Raw genomic sequence first — 25,205 nt, 5'->3', positions numbered from 1 at the left:
GAACTTTTTCAGTGTAGACATTACATGTCATCTCAGGAACCCCAACCAGGATTGATAAAGACCAGATTACATTCATCATCCTCTAGGGACTTCTGAGGTCTCAACCTGTGAGAGGAGGAGTGAAGAGTGAACTCTGGGTCTTCTGAAACAGGAAGACATGGTGTGTCTCAACTCTGCCAGCACTGCCAGTTCCCATAGCCTTGGTGGTGGTGGGAGTGGAGGAGGATCAGAGATTCCCCAGATTGCCAGTACGTGACTCAAGACCTCTCTGAGATCCTGGAGTATAGACACCTAGGGGAAGGAACTAATACATTGTGGGGCTTCTCATCCTGGAAGAAAACCACTTCTATGGCAAAAGGGCAGGGTTGACCATGAAGAAGTGATGATAAGCTCCCCATATCCACTCCAAAGCTCATATGCCATGATCTTTAAAGTCTGGCTTATTTGAGCTAGATGGCAGTTCATGAATGCTTAATCTTGGAAGATGACTTTAGTCTCCAGTACTCTGGAGGCTGGGGTATGCTTCATGCACAGGAACTTGACTGAGCTAAAGGGCCCAGAGACCAGAACCACACCCTGGGAGGCTGCTCTCAAACTGGCCTCAGGAGTAAGTGGGAAAGATGGGGAAGTAGTCTAAGCCACTGTGGAAACTGGGGGAGTTACTAAGCAGTAGGCTGCCCCCCATCCCAGAGCAACATTCAGCAAAGATTGGGACCTGATTCAGATCAGATTCCAATATGGAATCATCTTAGTTATGGTTCCTTTGGATCAGGAACCCTTTCTTTTCAGTGTCTGGAGAGAAAGGAGGCTGAAGCACATTGGAGCTTGGGAGGTGACACAAAGCCCTGGTTAGATCTTGGAGTCCCAGCTGGGAAGGATTTCTTGGAGAAATAATGATGATGATGATGAGGTGATGGTGGTAGTAGTAAGTGGTGATAATAGTGATGATAGCAGCTTCAGTTATTATTGAGCACTTAATTTGTGCTTTCTACAGTTGACCTCATTTAACCCTTGCTGCAACCCTTCAAGGTGGCTATTGCATCTCCATTTTTCAGATGAGGAAGTTAGACATCTGCAAGATTATACAAATTCCTCCCAGTTCATTTAGCTAGTAAGCTGTGGAGCTTTATTTTAAATCTGGGTTTTTTTGGCTTCCAAACTCTGGCTCCTGACCTTGAGGCTACATATATGGTCTGTCATCTCAAGGGAAATGATTTAGATTCCCAGTTTAAGTATATACTGTGCCAGGGTCTGAATCTTTCAGATTTAATGATTTTTTTTTATAACAAATCATTTGGAATGCCCTCTTTACCATTCCTAAATAGAGGTCATTGATTCTACTATATCCACAAACACCTAAAATAGTAGTAATAAGAATAAAATACTAACCATGAAGTAAAAGAGAAATAAAAGAAGAACCACTTACAATAAAATAATAATGCATATGTCCCTACATGAGTGCTTGGGCATGCCCACACTCAAAACATCCTGAAGAGTCAGAAGCCAGGCAGCCACACCTAGAATCCAGGAAATATATAGCTACAAATCCAAGTTGATACAGATATGTCAAGTTAGCAACTCAAACACTACTGTGATTCCACTCATGGTAAACCTCCAAACAAAACAATGTCTTATCCCCTTGCAATTTGTACAATCAGAGCCATCTTAGAAAATTCAAAGTGGATTGAAACTGTGCAATAAGGTTTTGTGTTTATATGTAAATGGAATTAGGCTTTATTAACTCAGATAACTATGACGTTTTCCCACCCACATGTGGTTCAAGGAACATTTGAAAGGTGGACAGGACAAAAGAAAATTCATCATGTGGAATTTCACTGGCCACAAAATGCCAGTTGTGCCTCCCAAAATGCTCTTGTAATTTGAAATGTGCCCCCTCCAGATATTTCTGAACACCTCATGAAAAGCATGGAACTCTATCCCATTGAGAACCATTCTATTAGGCTAACGTGCTGGGGTTGAGAGGCAGGTCAGTTCCACAGCCAGTTAGGACTGGGGAAGGAGAAGGAGAAATAATGAATATTGAGGATCTACTCTCAGATGGTCCCAAGGTCATGCTGTCATAAATGAAGCCAGAAGTCAAACAGGCTCCAAAGGGAATGCTTTCTACCTTACTTTTTTAAAACTAAGGTTAAAGTTTTTAAGGACTGATGAGATGGGAGTCTGAAAATAGTGTCGTATAATGTTCAGAGCATATTAAAAGTCAAGTATAACCCCAGTTCTACTGCTCATCAGCCACATAACTTTAAATTGGCACTTCCCCCATTCTTTTCTGGAACTCCTATGCATCCCTCAATATCCAATTTAAACATTACCTCATTTGTGAATTATCCCAGCTTCTCCAAGATGAGGGAGTGTTTTCCCCCTCTGAGCTTCTATGTTCCTATTCATAAAGCTCACCAGGACACTTGCCACCCTAATCTGTGATTCCTGCTGTCTCCCCCAACTTGATGAGGAGCTTACTGAAGGCAAAGACTTTGTCTGATTTAAGACCCTCAGTCCCTTTTCTCTACCCCCAGTGCCCAACACAACTGCTGCATCACAGATATTCGTAAATACGGAATGAGTGACTGGTGAAATGAAACCACTTTGCTTGCCAAGTTGCTCACAGAGCAGACCCTTCATGCTGAATGACTAAACCGAGTAGGTCAGAGTCACCTGGGATTTACTGGCTGTTGATGGCATCTCTTCAAACACAGCAGCTTCTAGGTTGACAGATAAGAGACAGGAATTGGTGCAGCCCAGCCTCCCTCTGAACAGGTCTATCCAAAAGTGGTCACTCAGTGGAGCTTTTTCCAAACACGCCTGCAACCTGCAACCATTCCTGCTGCGTTGCACACCCTACCTAGAGCTTTCAGCAGCAGAGAAAGGGGACTGTGATGTCATTTTGATCCATGCAGCAAAGGGAGGGGATGCTGCTTGCCTTACTTTAGCACTCATGCTCTCCCTCATGCACACTTTGTACCTCTTCTGCCCCCTTGGGGCTCAGGTTCATGTCCTTCTGCAGCCCCTGGCTACTTGGCACAATCCTCCTTTTCTTCTGATTCCAGCTTATCATCCCCACCCCTGTGATTCATTCATTAGAAATTCTTCCCAAACCTTGTCTGTGGATGCATCCCCCTTGAAGAAGGTGGAGACATCATGATCTTTGGGGGACAAACTAGTTTCAGATCCCAAGTCCCTTAGTTCCTATTTGGGATCCATCAGTGTTAGCTAGTGTTCCATACACATCTCCTAGGTCTCTTTATAGTTCTGTTCAACTGTCCCTGAACCTGGCCATGCATGCACCTACCATGGTTATGCTACAGAACTATTTTGTCCACAGCAAAGATGTCCAAAAATGCCCAAGAATCCATGGCTTCCACCCATAAAGGTTGTGTGCTCAACCAGTGGCTATTGGGTGCAGAAGTAGGAAAGCCTGTCTCCCTGGTCTTGGTTAAGTCAATTCTTGGCTGTGACTTACACTTCAGAGCTGCCCAGTGGGATAAGACAGGACTTTGCCCACACTCAACCAAAGTCTGCTTTTCCTGCAAAGCACTTAAAAACACCTGGTGCCTGGGAATCCTTGTCCCTGGGTCTACTTCTGAAGAACCTAATTAAGACAGAGACTTAGACAGCATGCTTCATATCTGTGAGCCTCAGTTTTCCCATCTGTGACTTTGGGTGAGTAATGCAGGCTGCTTAGAGTTGTTGGCAGGTTTAAATAGTATGTATGTCAAGTGCTTGGTATATAGTGGGCCCACAGTTCCTTTCCATGATTTCTCCTTTCAGAGAATCACCCAGAAGGGCATTAGCCTGGAGCTTGGCCATCCTGGCTTCTATTCTGAGCTTACTGCTTGTTTTTGAATTAGGAGATATGTCCATTTTCAAGGTGAAGTCTCCTTGCCTCTCTAGACCCACATTTCCTTTTAAACAGCTTTATTAAGATATAATTTACATATTATACTATTCCCCATTTAAAGGATATAATCATTGGTTTTTAGTATGTTCCCAGAGATGTTCAACTATTGCCACAATCTAATTTTAGAACATTTTCACTGTCCCCCAAAGAGAGCCTTTACCCATCATAGACACCTTCCATTTCTCATACCACTCCCACCCCACAGCCCATGGCGGCCACCCGTCTCCTTTCTGTGTCTGTAGATTTGCCTTTTCTAAATATTTCATATAAATGGAATCACATACCATGTGGTGTTTGAGACTGTATTTGATCATTTAGCATGATGTTTTTAAGATTCATCCACATTGTGGCGTGCAAAGCCACTTGACTCCTTTCTATGGCTAAATAATATTCAACTGTGTTGTATGAAGATTCCTTAGAAAACTTGGAATGAAACCACCATTTGACATAACTATCCCACTCCTTGGTCTATACCCAAAGGACTTAAAATTAGCATACTATAGTAACTCAGTCACATCAATGTTTATTGCAGCTCAATTCACAATAGCTAAACTGTGGAACCAACCTAGATCCCCTTCAGTAGATGAATGGATAAAGAAACTGTGGTTTATACATACAATGAAATATTACTCAGCATTAAAAGAGAATAAGATTATGGCATTTTAAAGTAAATGGATGGAGTTGGAGAATATCATGCTAAGCATGATATTCTAATCCCCAAAAACCAAAGAACAAATGTTCTCTCTGATAAGTGGATGCTGATCCATAATGAGGGGAGGGCCATGGGGAAAATGGAGGAACTTTGATTGGGCAAAGGGGAGGGAGAGGAGGGGGAGAGGGTAGGGGGGCAAGAAAGATGGTGGAATGAGATGGACATTATTACCCTAGGTACATGTATGACTGCACATATGGTGCGATGCTACATTGTGTATAACCAGAGAAATGAAAAGTTATGCTGCAGTTGTGTACAATGAATCAAAGTACATTCTGCTTTTGTATATACCTAATTCAAATAAATAAATTTAAAAAATGTCAGAAAAAATATTGTACCAAAACAATATTCCACTGTATGGATATATCACATTGTGTTTATCCATCAGCTGATGGATATTTGGGCTGTTTTCTCTTTGGGGCTATTCTGAATAATGCTGTGAGTGAGTTTTTGTGTGAACTTATGGTTTTCCTACTCTCAGGAGTAGAATTTCTTGATTATATGATTAAGTATATGTTTAACTTTCTGTGGAATTGCTTGTTTTCCAAGATGACTATACCATTTTACAGTCCTGTTGTTAAGGCGAGATTGCAATAAATCATGGGTAGATCTTAAAGCAGGAGACAGAAACTTTATTCAATCCAGATCCACCAGCTGGTGGGCCAAGGGGTAGGTTGCACGTCTGCACCTTTTGACCCCCTCCCAGGGTTTGAGTACACCTTTATAGTCCAAAATCATAATAAAGCATAAGTAGCTATTGCTATAGTTAAAAACCATAAACAAATGTCGTGAGATCTAAAATCATAAGCAGAAAAGGGAGTGGCCAAAATGTCCCTAGTTGAGTACAAGTTAAAGAATGATTACTAACATCTAGACAATCAATCTCTGACAGGGTACATTGTCCAAGAAAAATGGAAACCAAAGAGAAAACACTAGTGTATCATATAAGAATTGCCATTTTGTGTTGCCAAATGTGCTATGCTAAGCAGCTGTTGATGAGTACAGAAGCAGGGCTTTCTATGGGAGAAGCATTTCTTCCCTGATGTGGATTCTTGGGGCAAAATGGAGTCTGTTTGGTCATTGACCATATAGCCTGGCCCATAACACTACTAGTAACATATGGAAAGTTCCAGTTTTCCCACATACCTGCTTAACTGTCTTTTTGAATTTATCTTCCCAATTAGGCATCAAGTTCTCTCTTGTGGTTTTGATTTGCATTGATGGCTAATGATCTGGAGCATCTTTTCATGGGTATGTTGATTGTTTCTACATCTTCTCTGGAGAAATGCCCGTTCAGATTTTTTGCTCATTCTTTGATTCGGCCTTTAGTTCATTGAATGTTCCTGTGTAAAAGCTCTTTATATTTTCTATAGTATGAGGTTAATGGAATTGGCTATGTTCCCCAGATTAAACACAAAGTTTGTAAGGGGCCTTGTAGGCACCAGGGAGCCAATAGTTGTTATCATTAATAGAACACTCTTTTTATTTGTTGATTTTCAGACTGGATAAGGCTGCAGCTGTCATCCAGTCTGAACCTTCCCTGTCTTCCCATTTCATGGATGAAGTAGTTCATTCTAGGGAGGAAAGCTACATCTTGTTCTAGCTTTCAGAAACGGCTTAAAGCAGATCTGGAATCAGCCAGCCACGTGCCCTTGGGCAGGGCACATTCCTTCCTTGCACCTCAGTGTATCCATCTGTAAAGTGGAGGTGGGGGACACAGATAGCCTGCACAGAGCATTTTATATGTGACAAATGGTGACTAGAATGTTTTTATGTACACCTCCTGTCCAGTCATGTACACGTCCTGTCCAGTCCACCCAGCCTCCCTCCCATTTCACACATGTGGAAACTGATGCAGAGAGTCGAAGTCCCTCACCTGATGGCTTGGGTCTAGGATGTGTCAGAATCAAGATCAAACCCAGGATTTTCATTCTGGATGCCAGTCATCTCTTTTATTGCCACATCCTGTCTCTTGGGACACCCCAGGAAAGCACTTATTCCTTTTTTTTTTCAATTTTTTTTTTTGTAATTTTCTGATACTTATTGTTCTTCTACCAGAAAATTTATAATAAGCACAGAGGAAACCTGGGAAAAGTGGAAAACACACTCCCACCCCAGCTGTCTGTGATAAGTTTTATTGTCTCTCAGATCTGTTTGGAAAGTTCTAATGAGATCTGTGCTGTGCTAGTCCTGTCTTTCTAAAGTGGTGGCCTGGAGCACTTGGGAGTCTAGCCATCTCCAGGGTAAAACCCAGCTAGGTAGTGCAGAACTTTGGGGGAGAAAGATCTCTGGGACTTGTCTTTCTAGAAGTCAGGCACATATGCTTTTTCAGCAAGTGGGACTTTGGGAGCATTGGGGTATCTCTTTGGGAATAAGGTCTGTCTCAGATTCTAAAGCAGTTCTTAGCCTCAGCAGTGGTTTTGCCTCCAGAGAACATCTGATACTGTTTAGAAGTATTTTGAGTTGTCACAACTTGCAAGAGAGCTTTGCTCCTGGCATGTAGTGGGTAGAGGACAAGGATGCTGTTTAACATTCTGCAATGTACAGGGCATTTTTCAAAACAAAAAATCATCCTAACACAAAGTATTGACAGAGTTGGGAACAGGAACCCTGTGCTGGACCCAGCTGGGGCAGTGGCATACAGTGTATGAATGTATGGGGGTGAATCTCACAGCTAACGAAGACCTCCTTACTTGATTTGTGGGCATCCTTTTGTACTCCTGCTCCCCTTTTTGTGTTTTGGGATGAAGCCACACAGGGGGAGAGTGATGCTATCCCATTCCCAAGGCAGGTTCTTGCTGCTCAGAGAGGCAGGTGATGGCTTGTGGTATTTTGCAGATGGGGCCTCTGAAGGGCTGACACTGGGTGTCATTCATTGCTGTATCTGCAGTGACTGGCACAGTCAGTGAATTGAGCTGCTTCTACCATCCACATCTAACTCATATAGTAACATAATGCTAACAAAATACTTTTATAAAACAGACATATAAGAACTTGGTCAGTCTTCAAAACCCTATGAGATATTTTTATTATCTCCATTTTACAGATGAAGAAACTTGAGACATAGGGAGGTAAAAATCCCACAGCCCAGATGTAGTAAAGGCAGACTCTGAACACAGGCATTCTAGCTTTCTGCCCTTAACCACTGTCCTTAAAATGGCCAGCAGGATACATTCTTTACTGCCTCATGTCTGAGCCCAGATTTCCCAGGTAGGTATGAGAAGTTCACAGAGCTCCACAGTGCCAGGCATTACAGTAAGAGTGGGGGGAACTTTCCTAACGTGCCCAGATAATGGTTTTCAAGCAGTGGGGAGAAAATTAGACTAAATACAATAGACTAAGTGGGCATGAAGTTTATCCCTGAGACTTTAGCATTGTTGTTCCATTGTAATTAATTAATAAAAGCTTAGAGTTTTTATTAAAATGAACATACTTGCTAAAGAATAAAGAAAAATTGCCAATGCCTCTGAATACATATCCTCAAAAAACTTAGGGAATCATGAAATGTATTCTAATGCCTGGATTCCACTGCTGCAAATTTGGATTCAGAAGGTCTGGGCCAAGGAATGGTATTTCAAATAATTTTTCTTGGAAACTCTAAAGTATAAACAAAGAGGGCAAGAGCCTAAAGCACAGCATCAGGGCTCAGGAATTCAATGGAGAAATAAATTGTTCATCATTGATAACAAAAGCATTAAAAAAGTGTGCTTTACAAAGTCACCTCCCCTGGGAATCCCTCTCTCATCCATCTATCCATCCTTCTTTCTTTATTTCCTCCTCCCTCCCTCTCCCTCCCTCCCTCCCCTCTCCTTTCCATATGGTGCTAGGAATTAAGCCCAACACCATATATTAGGCAAATTCTCTACCATGGAGCTAAATCCCCAGTCCTTTTTTTCCCCCCACTATTTTTGTGACAGAGACTCACTGAATTCAGTCCAGCCTTAAATTTGCAATTCTCATGCCTCAACCTCCAAGTAGTTGGGATTACAAGCGTGAGCTACCACACTGGCCTCCCTGATCCTTCAAAGGAATCCATTGCTTTTTTTCTGACCTCCCTGTTTTGTGGATATAACATTATAGGGCAATTTTTTGATTTTGGTTGCTTTGGAGCAAGAACTTTGTCTTATCTGCCTCTGTACACCTAGCACCTACCCCAGTGTCAACCCTAAAGCCAGTGCTCTGTGAGTGCTTATTTAACAAATAGATGAGTAGATGGTCCTCTTCGGCCTTCACCCAGTGTGCTTTGTGGTCCAGGCTTTAGACTGAAAAGATCGGAGTTTGGACTCTGACACTTTCTGTCATCTTGACTTTGGGACCCTCAAATGCCCCTTCTAAGTCTTAACTGGCCCATCTGGAGAATTGGGATGAAACAATTTCTCTCTCTTGGTGGAGCTTGATGACAGAGGTAAATCATGGCAATGACATTTTGCAAACCTTGAGGTATCTTGTTGAAATGTATGTGGAGGGGGGGGTGTGATTCCTATTCTAGAACATTGGCACTCTCAGAGATGTTGTTTATGCAACTTCTGGGCTCTGTGCCTGGCTTCCTATGGACTTCTGGCACTTGGGGAGGGCAGATGGATGTATCAAATATGGATGTGTAATTCTTCCAGGGGTCAGCATCCCTGGGTTTGTTTAGAGTTCTGTGGAAGGCCCCACTTCTGACCACTTCCAGCCTCCCTTGCAGATTTCCTCCTCTGAATAAGTTCACTGCTCCTCTTGCCCACCTTGCAGGACCCTTGAGGGTTCCTTGGCCCCTCCCAACCAAGACCAGGCCCCCTATTAAGTCCTTTTCCACCAAGTCTGAGCTCTGAGCCTCAGACTTAGAACCTAAATGGTTCCACCCTTTCCTCTTCCTGGGTACCTCCCTGTGGGAATTGTATATACTTGGGGTGTGAACTGCCAGAACATTAGATTTATTGACCTGCTATTAAAAAGCTGTATAGCCTGTTTCCTGCCATATTGTAATGGAAGAAATGGCCATTATTTGCCTCAGCACCAGGGAAACTGATACTGGCAAAATAATTCAGCCCTTAGTCAATTGCCCCTTTTACCAGTACCCAGTGTCAAAATATCAAACCCTTACAACATGTTGTAAGTATTGCTATTATTATAATTTTGTAGATGGGAAAATTGAGGCCCTAGAAAAGATCTAAGTTAGCTGAGGCTAAACCACTTCACTCTGGAGAAAGCTGGAGTCTATCCCAAAATGGCTGGTGCCACTTTCTCTGAGAGAATGAAGGGAAAGGAAGAGCCATGGTTTCCCTGTGCTGCAAAATCAGGGACCTCTCTGATTTCTACGCCAGGGTTAAGAGATGATTACCACAGAGTTATAAGTGATAAAAGTCCACAAAATGGCAGAGCTGGGTTCTAGTCTCACCTGAGCACATGCTTGTTTTGAGTTAATCCACAGGGTACTCACTAAGTACTTCTGCATTAGATAGGCAGGCAAACAGGTGGAATAGGAGAGAGTTCAAAAGAAGACTTACATAGAACTTGAAATTTAGTGTGCATGAAGGGCACATTAGAAATTACTGGAGAAGAGGTACTGAATACACTTTGAACAATTGGAGAATCTCTTTAAAAATATTAAGTTAGATTACATATTACTCCTTTTACCAGAATTAATTCCAAATTGGTCAGAAATTTTAATTAAAAAAGATAAATACAATTATTAGAAGATGTGATATTTTCAAAATAATCTCAAAGAGAAATCCCTTCTAAGTGTAATGTACAATCCAAAATACACCAAAAAATTTTGATAAATTTTAGTGTTTAAAAAGTTGTTTAAATGTCTTTTTCACATGTTACAATCAAAAGACAAATGAGTCACCTGGATAAAATAGTCATATATCACAGACAGGAGCTAATTTTCTTAATATATAAAGAATGCCAACCAACCAATAAAAAAAGAACATTCCCCTAGAAAAACATTGTCAAAGAAGTTGAACAGAAAAGGAAGTTAAAACAGCATTTATATATCTACAGCAATGCTCAATTCCTCTCATTATAAGAATTGCAAGTTAAACTACAGTGAAATACCATATTAACCTATCAGATTGACAGATTTTAAATGTTACTTAAGGCATTTTGATACTTAGATTTTGCATAAGTGTCAGTGTTACAAAAATAGTACAGCCCCTCTCTATGGATCTTACAATATTTTAAATGCACAAAATCTTTGACTCAACCATTTTTACTTTAGAAGTCTATCTTTCAAATAAACTTGTGTGTGTGTGTGTGAAGTAATGATTGTATATGCAGAGTCCAAAGCAACAGAAAGCTTGAAGACAACTATAAATATCCTCTCACCGGGTACTCACTAAGTAAATATTCCTGTATCCATATATGCTTCACTTTGCAACTGTGAAAAAAATGAAGCCAACTCACATGCCTTTCAAGGCCCATTTATTTAAAAGGAAGGAATGAGGAGGGGAGGAGAAAGAGAAGGAGTAAGGAAGGAGCATAGAGAAAAAGTACACGAGGAGCAAAGAGCTTATTTATGTACATACATGTACTTTGGTGTGCATGCTGTGGCCCTGGAAGGACACATGGGACACCAGTCACAGGGTAATGAGAGCTAAGTGTTTGGGGGATAAAGTTGACTTTCACTCTATTTCTTTAGTGTAATTTCCTTCAAACAATGTGCATTTACCATATATTTAAATAAATACATAAAGGAACAAAACAACACAAAAACACCTGGCACACAGAAGGTGCTTAATGTTACCATTTCACTTACCCTTCACTGAACCTCACTTTTCCCTTTTGCAAAACTGGGATGCTGAATTCCAACCCTGTCTCCCTCTGTGGACCATTGTGAGAATCAAGGGCAATGGTCAAAAGAAAATATGCTTTGAAAGGTGCTCTTGCTTTACATCCATAGAGCACCAGCAGCATTACTATCCAGTGTCAAGAACAATAGCCAACGTCATGAGTATTGGAGTTTTGTGTGGGTGTCCTGTAGGCCCAGCCTGCTCATCCTAGTGGCTGAAAGTGTCCTTTGTCATTTGCAAAATGGCCCCTTCCCTGGGCTAATATTGGGAGTTTCCTGACCTGGCAGGTCTGCAAGACTTCCTACGTGTTCTAGCAGGGGCTCCTCAACTTCTCTCTTCCTCAGTCCCCTAGAGGCCCCTCATGATTATGCACTTGGAGTCGGGCATGGGCACCTGCCTGTAATCCCAGCAACTCAGGAGCTAAGGCAGGAGGATCACAAGTTCAAATCCAGCCTTAGCAATTTAGTGAGGCCTTAAGTAACTTAGCAAGACCCTTTCTAAAAATAATAATAAGATTTGGGGATATAGCTCAGTGGTAAAACACTCCTGGGTTCTATTCCCAGTACCAAAATCAAAAAAAAAAAAAAAAGAAAGAGAAAGAAAACAATGTCATCCTAATTTTAGAAGGAATTTATGTTAACAGGTGTTATTTATATGTTATATATACATATATCTGCACACAAATCCATACACACATATGTGTATATGGTCTTTCTTTTCTTTTTTCTTTTTTGGTACTGAGGATTAAACCCTGGGACACCTTTCCACTGAGCTTCATCCCAGCCCTTTTTAATTTTTATTTTGAGATAGGGTCTTGCTGAGTTGCTGAGGTTGGTTTTCAAACTTGCAGTCCTCTTACCTCAGTCTCCCAAGTTGCTGGAGTTACAGGTATATGCCACTGTACCTGGCTACAATAAAACAGTCCATGTTTTTAAGACATGTGATCATATTTTTTAAAAATTATCAGCTCACATAGAATGTATAACTTTATACTCTGGTGAAGTCTTATCATGGACTATCATTAGGACTTGCAAACAGGTGGCCTGTGGACTAACGCCATTTGACAGACAAATTTGGTTTGGTAGTTCAGTTCAAATTTCACAGAAAATTTTGTATTTCCTGCTTGCCTTGGGAAAATTCAAGAGATTTGCTAATAGGGCGCCCTTGTTTCCCCTTGGCACACTTGGCAGGAGCAGAGAGGCAGCTGCCCTGTTTGGTTTCCATAGTACTCCCGGTTGACCCTTTTACCACCATCCTTCTTGTTGATACGTGGCCAGCTGACATAAACAGTGCAGGATGAGCATTTGCTAATCCAGAAATTCAAAATACTGCAAAATCCAAAACTTTCTGATCCCCAGCATGATGCCATAAGTGAAAAAATTTTACACCTGTTCTCATGTGCCAGGTCACACTAAAAAATGCAGACACACTAAAAATATTGCATAAAATTTTCTTCAGGTTATATGTATAGGGAGATAAAATATAAATGAATTTCATGTTGGGACTTGGGTCCCATTTCCAATATTTCCCATAATTTGTATGTAAACATTACAAAATCTTAAAAAAAATCTAAACTCTAGAATACTTTTTAGGCATTTTAGATAAGGGATACTTGAGCTGTATCTGTGATACCTGCTTGACTTGACTCACTCTGTCTTGAAGTCAGGCTCATTACCTGTTCCTCTGCACATTCCCAGCCCTTTCTGTTGGGCTGCTCATTGAGTGACTAGCAGGTGAGCCCAGAGAAGGTGCTGAGTTCTCTGAGATTACCTAGTAACATGGTGGCAAAAGTCAGAACCAGAGCACATCTGTAAACTCTAAGGAGAATGTGGTATCAATGATTCCTTCTTGTGGGAAAGGATCTTTTCTGAGGCTGTTTCCTCTTCCTTAGTCTAGAGGGAATCAATCAGCTCTCAGGAATTCTCTTGGGCATATATATTGGACATATATTTGGTACTTTATAAGATATTTTCTATTAATGCGCAAAGAAAAAGAGGGTTTTGTAGAATGAAGGGGTTTGGGAAGGAAAGAGATGTGTGAAAGGAACATTGGTCTGCCCTTGTCTTGTTTGGGGTCCTTGAGCAGTCACACTGTCTCCCTGCATTGATATCCATAGCTTGAACCACCACCTATCCCCATGAGACTTCAGCATCCAGGGAGAAGAGTGGAAAAGGGCCAGAGTGTCATAAGAGATGTAAACATATTGTCATCTTGTCCTTGGCAGTTCCATCTGTTCTCTCCTTCCAAGTGTGAATTCAAGGCCTAGAAGTGACTTAGAGTTTTCCCTTAAGTCCAAGGGCATGTGCAGACTTCCTTGAAGCAAATGCTGTTTCCAAAAACTTCTGAAATGTTTACTTTGATGATAAATTACAGGGTGAGAAAACCAAACAACTACTTAAGGTTTTTTTTTTTTTTTTAATGAAAGGCAAAAATATTTTGACTATAAAATTTATAGCCAGTCTCAGAGAAATTTTCTTTTTTATTTGTGTCTTAGTTTCTCCAATAGGAGACATGGCATGTGTCTTAATTTCTCCAGTAAGATGCTGGCACAGATCCAAGCATCTCATATGCCTGGCATTGTGCTAAATATTATGGGGGAATCAAAGGTAAATAAAATGTGCTTCCATATCACATGAAGAATAATATTTACTTAATATTCCATAAGCTCCCCTACATTTCTCAATCCCTCGCAGCTATTGATGGCTGTGTAATGTTCAAGCTTGTCAAATCCAAAGCACTTAATTGGCCATTTGAGACCTTCTGCAAGCTCTTGTTCTGTGGTATTAAAGAATGTTTTAGATACCTTTCATCCTGGTTCCCTGAGTAACTACATGGAACAGAATCCCCTACCAATCTGCATTGACCATTTAGCATAAGTAGAAAATGAACCTTTGTTTTTTTGTGCCTCTGAAATTTGAGAGTTAAATCTTTTCTGCAGGTTAACCCCACCTTTGTTAATAGAGTCTTTAACCTCAGTATTAAGAGCTACTGGTTATTGTATGCCTACTGTGTGCCTGAGCACTTTCCTTGCCTTCTCCCATTTAATCCTCACAGTAGCCCTGTGGGATAGCTATTACTATTTTCCTTTTCTAGATGAGGAAGCAGAAATGCAGAGTCTTGTCCACTGTCACACAGCTAATTAACTGCAAAATCCAGATTCAACCTCAGGTCTGTCAGACTTCAAGCTGGCCTTTTCCTCTAAAGTTTCAAGGGAGGTTAGACATCAAAACACATTCTGTGAGAAGGTTTGAGCTGGAAGGCAGGGCTAAGGGAATTCCTTAGTTTAGGCTGAGAAGGAACCTCTATGCTCAAGATTCCACATTAGAATTCCAGTATTACAGAGAAGCAAAAATACTATTTTTAAAGCTGTAGTGGCCACCCTTGATTTTGGAAGTGTAGACTCCATCTGTCAAAAATCACTGCTGTCTCCTTCTACCAGTAAGAATAATCCCTAATGTAAGCTACTTGCTGTGTCATAAATATATTACCCCAGAAATGGGGTCAAAGTCATAAAAAACTAGAAGGACCTCCTCTGGGGTACCTTCTTTATGGTATAGAGGCAATCCTGTCTCAGATCACATGATACCTCCATTGGAGGCTTCTCTGTTTAATCCAGAAGTTTGTGGGAAGTTTTGCACAGGTCCATAGAAGAAAGTGGGGCTCTGGTTTGCTTTTTCTTTCTGAATAATCCTGAATGCTTTCTGCAGAAAGAGGTGTCATCAAACTTATACTCTCATTTCTGATCCTCCATGTATATCTGCCATCTATGAATAAAGCACAACATACTTTTGTACAGTATCTGGAGCATTTAAGAAACTACATCTGTTCGTGTTTGTTATCTCTTCTGACCTTCATGGAAACACTCTGCGTAAGCAGGGAAGGTCTCATTCCCATTGTACAGATGATAGAATGAGATCAGTGAGTTGAGTGTTTTGTTAAGGTCACAAGGCTTTATGGGTAGATGGAGCCCAGAAGCTCTTAACTCTCAGACAAATGTTTATCATTTTGACCCCTTAAGCTTATATCATAGGCTCCCTGAGTGGGTGGCATGGCTTGGATTCCTCACTGCCTGGAACTGAATTCAGTTGTTGAATCAGTGATTCAGTTTCCTCATCTGTAAAACTAGGAGAAGAAGAATTCAATAAGCTAATACATATAAAGTTTTTAGAACAGTACTGGGGACATGGTTAGCACACAGTCATTATCAGCTATTATGGACAGTCCCTGACTTAAACATGGATTCAACTTAAACTTTTTCGACTTTATAATGGTGCAAAAGAAACACAACTTCAGTGGAAATCATACTTCAGACTTTGAATTTGGATCTTTTCCCAGGCTGGCAATCCATGGTCCAATTCTTTTTCCCTGTCTTTTTGTCTGTCTCTCTCCTTTTCTTCCTCTTTCCCTTCTCTGCCTGGAGGCTGGGCCTGGCAGCTATGGAGTCACAGCTCTCAGTGAGTCACATGTCACTAGGGAAACAACCGATACTGTATAGTGTCCTGAATTGCCAGTGTTTTTGGTTTGGATATAGGTATTCAACAAATGGCATGGGATTCAACATTTTATTGTAAAATAAGCCTTGCCGTAGTGTTAGACTAATTAGCTGTAGGCAAAGTAACATTAAGTGTTCAGGGCAGGAGATAGACTGGGCTGTGCTATGATGTTCAGTATGTTAGTTGTACTAAATGCATTTTTGACTTTAGGTATAAGTTTTAGGATAAGTTTATGGGGACATACCCCATTGTGAGTTGAGGAGCATCTATGCTTTAATGAGATCCTTGCCAACAGTGATTATAATAGTTCAGGGGACACCCCTGCCCCAGTTCATGGCATGCAATGATTTGTTGAGAGAAAAATTACTTACACAGAATGATGTTAGGATAATAATTTGTAAACTTGGACACTTCTTCATGCAAGATGGCCACACACGCTGCCTTGAAGGTCAGCTGTGCCAAGGTTCTTGCTCAGGTCCTCTGAGGACGGGGCACTGGCCGGTATCACGTGTTACGCATTACTCAGAGCATGCCACTCTTTTCATTCTTTGTTCAGTGCTGTGCAGCCACCACCCTGGGTCCAGTGGCCAGCAGCCTCCTTGGCTCTGGAATCTGGCAGCCCTTTGCAATACTTCCTTCCCACCTCAGTCACTTTGTTTTGTCTGAGGATTGAAAGTTTTGGAATACTGAAGGAATCAAAGTATTGGTGTGCTCAGACTGTGCCAACTAGGACCTCATTAGCTGTGATTCAGTGTAAATATCCTACCACCTAAGCCTACAATGGACTGATAGTGGATGGAAAGTAGGAGCAAGTCCTTTATTGTCACATGTCAAGAATGAGCCACACTAGTTTTTAAACATACTGAAAGGGTCTTGGGGAAGGAGGTTCTGATTCAGAAAGAGTTGTCAGTCTCAATTCTACTCCTTTCCCAGTACCAGAGAACCAGACCCAAGATCTGTTTTTATGAATGGGAATTGGAACAGGGGATCAGTTTGGGAAACCATGTCTCAGACTTGGCCTGACTATGTCCACAGAAGTGCAGCAGAGAATCTAATTTTGAGCAATTTTATGGGCTTCCCAGGACTCATGAAGTAGGTAATGAGCACCAAAGAGCTCAGACCCTACTGACCAGTGTTGAGACAGCCCCAGCCTCAACCATTATACAATTGCTAATTTACTAGAGATAATTAGTAAATTAGTAAATACGGCTAGTTCACTTTCATGTTTTAATTCACTGTGGCCTAATGAGAGCACAATTGATGTATTAGGAGAGAGTTCTTCACCCAAGACCTGTGGGAGACCTGAGTATTTTGGGCCCCTCCCAAGGAATGTTGTTGGCTTGGGACCTCAAAAATGGTATCCCGAATTCCTTACAGGGCTGGCAGTGCTCCTGGCCTGGTTGAACTGAACACAGTGCTATGTTCTTACTACAGGGAAAAGAGGCTAGTTTAGTGGTTACAGTGAACAAAGATGGAAGTGGTTTGAATGACCCATCCCCTGAGGCTTCATCCTAACTCTTGCTGACCAGATATTCTTTGGATGTGATGAGATGACTATTTGTGGGCCTGTAGTAGTAGCAGTGGTACTTTTTTATTGAGGTATGAATCACGTATGATACAAACAAAGGCATCCACAGGTTAAGTGCACAGCGGGGTGGATTTTAACCAGTGAAGCACACTCAGGAAACTAGCTTCCAGATTCAGAAAGACCCCACTGCCATCACTGCAGATTCCTCTTCATGCCTTCGTGTAGGGAAGCTCCTATCTTCATGGTTAGTGACATAGAGTTGTTGTACCTGCTTTTATGATGTTTGCCTCTTTCTTCTCCATCCTGTGTTTGTGATACTTGTCTGTGTAGCTGTTGGTTAATTCTCATTACTGTGCCACATTCCATGGTCTGAATGTGCTGGAATGTAAGAACTTGTGGTTGAAGTAGGTAAGAAGTGTCCCATTTGGGACTGTGGTCAGTAGTATTTCTTTGAACATTCATGCCTGTCTTGTGGGGTCATCGGCTCTCTTTTTTATTTTTTTTGTTTCAAAAGAAGTCACAATAATTGTATCAAGTCTCTAAGCATCATCTGAGCAAATGAGATGGGTACTCAGTAGACTTCCCACCTTGGGTGGAACGAAGTCTTTTAGTGGTTCTCTATCCCGTCATCCATCACAGCTTGGCCCTCTGGTCCTTGATTCATCTCTCCCAGGGCTATTAGATGTAGGGGTTAATCTCTAAGTGCTTATTTCCCTCTTAGACCTAGCCAAAGAAACCATACCTCAGTAGCAATTGGCTCAATAATTTTATAATGTTTTAAGAGACCAAGTAAAGTAATAATGTACATTAAATCATGTGTATTTACTGGTTGGGCTGACCATTACATATGATGAGCCAGAATTTTAGCATCTAAGTATAAATGTGTTTGTATAACTCAAATTTTATTCTCCCTGAAGACAAGCTAATCATAGCAATGTTCTTTCGAGAAATATCCCATATGCAGGCTGTTGCCTGAGCTTTTACTCCTATCCTTAAGAAAAACTTACTGCAAACAGATCTCTTAAAAAAAAGCTCTGATTCACTTGGCAAAATGAAGTAAGTGAGTATAAGTTAGAAACTATTAATATTAGGCTAGCAGTTATTCTGCATTGTTTTGAATTTCTTTTTAAAGTGGGTATCTTAGTCTGTACAGGCTCCTATAATAAAATGCCATCAACTTGGCGTATTACAAACAAGAGGTAGTCAGCATTCCAGAGGCTTAAAAATCCAGGATCAGGATTCTGGCAGGTTTGGAATCCATGAGGACTGTCTTCCTGGCTCACAAAATGTACCTTCATGCCTTGGTGGCCAAACTTGGTGAAAGGGCCGAGGGGTCTCTCTTGGTCTTTTTCTGTAAGTGCACCAATCTCATTCTTAAAGGTCCTTTCCTCATGATCTGATCTCTTCACAAAGGCCCCATCTGCTAACAGCATCACCTTGGGAGTTAGGATTTCAACTTAGGAGTTGGTGGGAAAGGTTGTACATAAACATTCAGAATATAGCAGCAGGGGAGAAAGGGGGAAGATTTCAGACCATTTCTTGAGGTGTCAGCAAAATGTTTACTACAGTGATGGCTTTTTTGCTTATCAGAGGAGCATTCTTTCCTATAGGTTTGTGGGGAAGTACAAATGATGTTTCTGGTCTTGAAGTTGGTTGGTTTGGTGTTTGGTTGTCCAAGCATAAATGCAAATTAGTATGTACACATGTGTGCGCTGGGATCAAATGGGCTGTGCCCTAAACCTGGAGTCCTTATGAGGCATTTGGATAGGGACCTTGTCTTTGTCTTAGGAGAGAGGACAATTTTTTGTTAAGGTAGCACAATGCAGTTAGAAAATTGGGGAATCAAATGCAAACAGACCTAGGTTCAAATCATAACTTTGGGTCCTTTTAGTTGCATTCATTTGAACAAGTTTTTTCATTTCTCCAAGACTTGGTTTTTTTTTCACCATTAAAATAGAAATGCTTCTGCCTATCTTGTTTGTTGTAAGGATTTAAGATGACAGAGGTATTCATTAAATGGTGGCCATTTCACATTGGGCTCCTACTTTGTCCCATACTATCCTCCAGATACATACTATGTTAGTCAGCTTTTCATTACTGTGACAAATAACGGAGATAATCAACTTATAAAGAGGAAAAGTTTATTTTTGGCCCACAGTTTTGGAGGTTTCAGTCTGTGGTCAGTTGGCCCTGTTGCGTTGGGCCTGTGGTGAGGCAGCGTATCGTGGGCAGGGAATGTGTAGAGGAACAAAACCAATCACCACATGGCTAGGAAGTAAAAGAGTGAAGTGACTGGGGTCCCACTGTCCCTTTCAAGGTCACAACTCCCAGTGACTTGATGGACCCCCCAAAGGTTTTACCATCTCCCAATAGTATCACACTGGGCACAAAACCTTTAACACATGGACTTTTGGGGGGACACTTATGATCCAAACTATAGCACTTAACCTACTTTTTATCTCAAAGATGGGTAAATTCCACGACTTTTCCCAGTACCAACCTTAGTTATTTACGTAATAACTTCCTTAATCAACTCACTTTTCAATTTAAGCCACATCCTGAGCACTAGTAGTTGTGAAATTACTGGTTTGATGTGTTTTTTTCTGAATATGCATTAAAACAACATACTTTCTTTATAAGAGACAAAAAGAAATCACTGTGATGACCAACATTTGTATGCATACCACACATCAAGAAGCTCATTTCCAAATTTAGTCTTTAAGACGGTCTGTCAAGGGGAACCCTGGATTTTTAAAAGAGATATAAATGGATTTCCCCATCAGTACCATGCAGCCAGCTAGAACCCTTGAAAGACTACTTTGACATCTTTTACAGACATTTTTCCTTTAAGAGAAATCTTTCAGATCCTGAATCCTCTTGCCTGAAACCAAAAAGAGCAAGCATTGTCACAATGGTTCTTTGGAACAGGCAGCTTCTGCAAAGTCTCTTAAAAAGATTCATATTCAGCTTAGTTTTTTGTAAATCAAACATGAGAATAAACCACAAACAGCTTTGCTTGCATAGCTCCAGTTGGATAGAGCTGGCAATTGGCTTTCAAAGTCACTGTGTGCTTCCAGCGAGGGCCATATTTAGGCATATCTGCCTCATGCTCCCTCAACCCTCCACCCCCAACTTCTTACCCCTAGGTTGGCTAGAAATCCCTGATACCCCAGTGAAGGGAGAGGGAATGACCCAACGAGCTGGCTTCTGCTAGAGCTCCTGAATCTAAATGTGTTCATCAGAAGCAAGTGAATTTTCTATAGTATTACCTTGCATATGGAATGTCTGGAGGCTCTAATCTGGGGCCCTGCTGCTTGTCTTTCTAGAATTTTTGTACTTTAAAACCCTCAATTCAGGTATGCTTTTGAGTTTTCTGTGTTGCAAGGAATCCACCTCAACCAAGGAACTTGGCATAAGGGTACACAGGCATCCCAGGGAAATCAAGTCAGAGCTGCTGCTGAGCCTCAGAAAGGGCTGGAACCAGGGACCTGGCCCACTTTTCTTTTTTCTCTTTCTCTGCCCTCCACCCAAATTACTTTAAAAAAAATTTTTGGCCTAGTACTGTGAATTAAACCTAGACCCTCACTGTTAAGCAACTGTTCTACCACAGCTTCATCCCTAGAACCAGTAATTTACTGTATGTCTGATTCTTTCTTATCCTAGCAGACCATCTGTCCCAGTTTCCAATGACCTTGGAGCATAAAATGGTCAACAGTGACTCTTGAGTTTTATTCCTACTCAGAGACTGAAATGTTCTCTCTAGCAAACACAAATCCATACTCCCAGGGGAAGAACTTCATACTTTACCCCTCCCAACCCTTTTATTCCCTGCAGTCAGAGTGACCTTTGCAAAAATATGAATCTGACCGGGGCTCCCCCTTTTCTAACACTCTCACCTCCCATGATGCTCCCAGGATGAGGCCGAAGTCTTCCTGGGACCCAGCATGGCCAGGCTGCAACCTGACTTTCCAGCCTTCCTGCCCTGCCCAGCTTCACCACAGCTCCCTCTTCCAGGAGCATTCTTTTCTCCTCCTTCTCTGCTTCTCCCCACCACCATGTCATATCCCCTTCTTACTTATAGTCACTCACAGCATCTGTCACAGATGCCCTTCCACATTGGTCCACATGATTATTTCCCCCCCCCCAGCTCTTCATTGGGATAGGGAAAAGCCTCTTTATCTTCTGGCACACGGTGGATGCTCCTCAGTGGTGGCAAAGCTTTTATTGAAGCCCTTTTATCTCTTGGGGCCTTTCAAACCTACCCGAAATGTTGGGGACACTGCCCTTTTGGAAACTGTATGATGCTTCCAGGGAATTAGTCTCTAAGTCATAAAAAGCTATCAGCTACTCAAAGTGTGCTCCAGTCCTCTAACCAGTTTTTCTCCTTTCCTGAGCTCACTGCCCACTCCCACCTGGGATTGCCTCTCAAATAAACTGCTTATATCCAAATCCTTGCCTTTCCTCAAGGTCTGCTTTGGAGAAAATCCAAACCAACTATCATCTTTCCCCAAAAACGGTTTCTCTGTGTATTGCATCAGACTCCTCTCAGATGCCCTGGCTGGGTAACTGGGATCCAACTTTGATTTTTTCCCTCTATCCCACCTCCCACAAGGGAACCATATCCAAGTTCACAATTCCATCATGTTTCTAAATCATTTTGCTATCATTTGTGGTCCAGGCCATCATTGCTTCTTAGGTGAACATTACCAGAGGCTTCTGTATCCCTTCCTTAATTCTTCATCCAGGTGACTCCCACATCTGTCCAGATCTGACAGGCCAGACTTATCTGTCCAGCCAAATCCTGGATACATTCCTTTGAAGGTGCACCTCTGATCTGATCACTACCTTGCATTTCCAAGCCTCTTTCTGTGTTCGTGATGGGTCCCCCACTTTATTAGCCATACACTGCAAAGCAGGAAGCCATCTCACTGATTCTTGTTCCTCACTATTTCATTTCTCCCTGGAAAACTTCTCCCACATCCATCCTGCCTTTACACTTTCACATCTCTGCTTTAGTTTGGGTAGCAGTGTCTCTTGATCCTTTCCTGACTGATCTGCCTGCCTCCAATCTCAACTCTTCTCATCCTTTCTTCATTATTATTGAAATTATTAGCCTAAAATGCCTGTCAGATCACCCACCATCCCATTAACTCTTCACTAGATTCTCATATGCCACAGAATGAATTTCTTCATTGACATTGAAGACCCCTTACAAATTGTCTCCAGAAAGCCTCAACTTTTAGCTTTCCCCACAGACACCTACAACTTCTGCCATACTCCATTTGTACTCTTTCTTGCCTTGAGCCCCACAAATATTAGGGGTAGACTTAGAACTCAGGGATGGGAATCTCACTCTTGAGCTTGGTCAGACTCCCCACCCCCCAGTGCTGAGGATGTAACAGGGCCTCATGCTTACTAGGCAAGTGCTTCACCACTGAGTCACAGCCCCAGCCCTCAGGTCAGCCATTCTGATAGGAAGTGATCATCACCTTCCTAATTTCCTCCATTTCAAAGAATGACAGCTCCAATCTGGAAGCCAGGCAAAAATTGACATTCAATAAACAGCAGCAATTATTATAATAAGTTGTGGGTCTCTCAGGCATTCCCATCTCCTGTCATCACATTCCTTTATTAAAGAAAATCCTGGCAGCAGGGTCCTGGGAACATGGAAATTATACACAGCACAGGGAAGGAATGTTTGGAGCCTGGGGACTTGAAAAGTAGGGCTGGGAGCTGTTTTTCCACTGAGACAGGGGTCCTGAGGAAGTCCCCCAAAAGGAAGTGGATCTCAACTCAGACTGTGGGAGTCCTTGATGTCATCACACAAGGAATTTAAGGAGAAGTCAAAGTGAGGCACAGATCAAATTTATTGAGATAAATAAGGAACAGGGTAGAGCATAGATGTTGAAAAAGAATGCTCTAGCTACATCTTAGCTGGGCATATTTATGCACATACGAGTAATAGCACAGAGACACGATCTAAAAGGATGTTCTTAGTTCTCCTTTGTGTTGATACCTGGACATGTTGTCCAATGCTGGGACTGGGTCATTTACCGACTAAATTACCAGAATGGAATATTCTTTTTTAAAAATATTTTTTAGTTGTTGATATACCTGAATTTTATCTATTTATATGTGATGATGAGAATTAAACCCAGTGCCTCACACATGCCAGGCAAGTGCGCTACCGCTGAGCCACAGCGCCAGCCCCTGGGGTTTTCTGTTCTGTTCTTCTTTATTTTTGATGCACACTGCTTCATGAATTTAAGCAGTACTGCATTGGTGAATAAGTTCTAATAATTGATTTAATAGTGCTGCTTGTGATTAAGTCATGTGAAAGTGACTTTTAAATCTGGACTTAACATGACCACTCTTGAGTTGTCCTGAAGGCCTCCTTTTTACCTATCTTTATGTCTTCTGTCCTCCTTGGATGGAGTTTTGTGGGGTAGGGTGAACACTCAAGAGCAATGAGCAAGCATGTGGGCCTGAACTCTTGAGCACACGGAGTGCAGAACTGTGCAAGGACAGGAAGGGTGAGGACACAGTGGCCAAGAGCAGCTGTCATGACCTTATAGCTCTGCAGAAGCTGGGCCTCCACTTCCCCCAGTGTTACAGAGACTGAAGGGGTGTGGCTGGCTTAGGATACTATGGAGGGGGGAGCCCTCAGATAACTGGAGGCCTTAGCTACATGACAGAATTTACCATTTTCCAGGGACAAGGAGAGTCCAAGAACAGTGTTCTCACTTCCTGGTGAGAAGATAAGACAAATTGAGAGAAAGATCTGCAGTCACTAGCAAGTGAAAGGCTCAGGGTGTCCTTCAGTAGTCACTGCTGGAGTATATCCAAACACTACCAGACTTCCCACTTGCACTGAATGGAGCAGAGGACTTCCCAGTCACAGACCTGCTGAACATGGCCCTCTCCCCTCAGCTCCTTGGAGTCAGTGCTACAGTGTTAGAAGCATCTGCAGACACCAGGGAGCTTGCCTGCCCGCCCTCCCTCCCTTCCCTCACAGTGCAGCCACACACTGCAACACATTTAAGGACTGTCTTCACAAGTTATATTTGACATCCAGCCATTACCACTGTGAAGTTATACTTTTCAGAAGTGATTACTAAGCTGGATTGTATTTCTTTACCTATCTTTTTATTCAGTCTGTTGAGTGACCACTATGAATACCAGCATTGAGGTCATTAGCAGATTTTTGTGCCTTTCCCAGATCCATCCTTCCTTCCTTCCTTCCTTCCTTCCTTCCTTCCTTCCTTCCTTCCTTCCTTCCTTCCTTCCTTTTTTCTCCCATTCATTCATTATTTTTGTGAATTAAAATCAAACCATTTCCATGAATCAGGAATCCAGGCTGGGCAAGGTGGCACACACCTATAGTTCCAACAGCTTGGGAGGCTGAGGAAGCAGGACTGCAAAAGTCAGCCTTTCAGCAATTTAATGAGGCCTTAAGCAACTTAGCAAGACCCTATTTCAAAATTTAAATAATAATAATAATAATAATAAAAAGAGCTGGGGATGTGGTTCAGTAGTTAAGCACCCTGGATGCTTCAGAATTTCTTACTGGCCAAACCATCAAGTTTGGCCAGGGCTAGGGGTCTTCACCTGAGGCTTGCCTGCCTAGACAAGAGTTCACTTCCAAGCTCACATGGTTGTTGGCAGGAGGCAGTTCCTTGTGGCTTATTAGATGAAGGTCTTAGTTCTTGGAAACTGGCAACAAGTAGGCCTCGATTTCTTGCCGCATGGATCTCTGCAGGGCAGCTTGAGTCATTAA

At 41.9% G+C, this 25,205-nt stretch overlaps 1 protein-coding gene across 4 annotated transcripts in view; it reads left to right on the top strand.

The window, feature by feature from the left end:
- The window catches only part of Hrh1 (histamine receptor H1), a 92,763-nt gene that overhangs the window by 20,933 nt on the left and 46,625 nt on the right, over positions 1 to 25,205 (top strand). The window contains exon 2 of one of the 4 annotated variants that reach the window (XM_078033476.1): positions 5,816 to 5,882. The exons of the other annotated variants lie outside the window; for them this stretch is intronic. The gene's annotated coding sequence lies outside the window, so the exon portion shown is untranslated. The remainder of the gene's footprint in view (positions 1 to 5,815; positions 5,883 to 25,205) is intronic. 4 annotated transcript variants of the gene reach the window in all.

The sequence above is a fragment of the Ictidomys tridecemlineatus genome, chromosome 16 (genome assembly GCF_052094955.1).
Source record: "Ictidomys tridecemlineatus isolate mIctTri1 chromosome 16, mIctTri1.hap1, whole genome shotgun sequence".
NCBI classification, from domain to species: domain Eukaryota; kingdom Metazoa; phylum Chordata; class Mammalia; order Rodentia; family Sciuridae; genus Ictidomys; species Ictidomys tridecemlineatus.
The sequence above is the reverse complement of the archived record's forward strand: the minus strand, read 5'-3'. Positions and strand labels throughout refer to the sequence as shown.